This window comes from Babylonia areolata, chromosome 24, assembly GCF_041734735.1.
Source record: "Babylonia areolata isolate BAREFJ2019XMU chromosome 24, ASM4173473v1, whole genome shotgun sequence".
Taxonomy (NCBI): domain Eukaryota; kingdom Metazoa; phylum Mollusca; class Gastropoda; order Neogastropoda; family Buccinidae; genus Babylonia; species Babylonia areolata.
In genome coordinates, this window is record NC_134899.1 from 9,417,731 (window position 1) to 9,419,110 (window position 1,380).

Genomic DNA, 1,380 nt, shown 5'->3' on the forward strand with positions numbered 1-1,380 from the left:
ATGTTTTTGTTGTTGTTGCTTTGGTTCACGCGTTCTCTGTGTGCATACGTGTTTTCCATATAAGAGGTGGAGAAAGGAAACGTTATCCTTTGTGTGTGTGTGTGTGTGTGTGTGTGTGTGTGTGTGAGATCATCCGAGAATTGATTTTGTTTGTACTTTTGTTTTGTTTGACTTGCCAGTAATCGGACACTTGTGGAAAATTAATGTCCTTACTTAATCCCCCTCCCCCCCTAACGCCCCCCCCCCCCTCCCCGGCCACCTTCCCACACCCTCCTCTCCCTAGTTTCCACTCGACATTGGAGGGTGAGTGCCGAAAGGGCCACATGAATAAAGCCATGTTCATAAAAGCCCGCTCGTAAATAAAATATGAAATAATGTTGTTATTGGTTTGGGTTTTTTTTTGTTTTTTGAAAGGAGAAGAATAAAGAATGAACGGGGTCTTTGCGGCCCACCAATGCAGAAAAGGGTAGATACTTTTAATTCCTTGCCTGTAGACATGCCTCAGGAAATGAAGGAAATGATAGCATTTTAGCCGCATGAAGCAAAATAAGGCCAAATGAACACACTTAATAGAAAAAAGAAAAAAAAAAAAAAGCGTAAGACGAGACAGAACGTAAACCTGACAATATGGCGCCGAGAGCCTTGGCCAAAGGAATGATTCAGTGCTTGTAGCTTTTAGAGGCGTTTGATTGGCTAAGAGCGGGCCGGGCAAGACGGGTCGTCTTTTCACTGTTAGCCGCGCGAAATTTGGCCAAGCAGAGCAAACCAATAGGCCTAGTGTGCATCAGTTTGACACGGTACAGTATATGTATCACCAAACATGGAGTATAATACAAACTCCTCCTTCCAGGACACTGTGCTGAAGACACAGAGCTGGATCATTTTGCATCAGGTGTGTATCGGCGTCAAAAAGGTGTGCTACTTCGAAGCTAGAGGAAATGCGAAAAAGCGATTTTCTTCCGAAAGGGTGTAGAAAAAAAAGAAAAAGGAAAAAAAGGACGTTAGAAAATTAAGAGTTTAGTTTTATCGCGATTAATTGATTGTCTTCCGATAGTGTGTGGAAAAGAAAAGAAAAAGAAAAAAAGGACGTTAAAAACTTAGAATTCGGTTTTATCACATCATTTAATTTTTATGTCATGTGTGTGTATGTGTGTGTGTGTGTGTGTGTGTGTGTGTGTGTGTGTGGTTGTGTGTGTGTGGTAGGGACGTTTGTTTGTTTTTGTGTGTATGAAAGATAGGACAAATATGTTGGTTCTACACTTGGTGTAAACTCCACAATGCCAAAAAAACACACAAAACCCACCCCAAAAAACCCCACCCTGTTACACTGTGTTAATTGTCTTTCCATGTGATGACACAAGACCAGCTAGGTAGTTTACC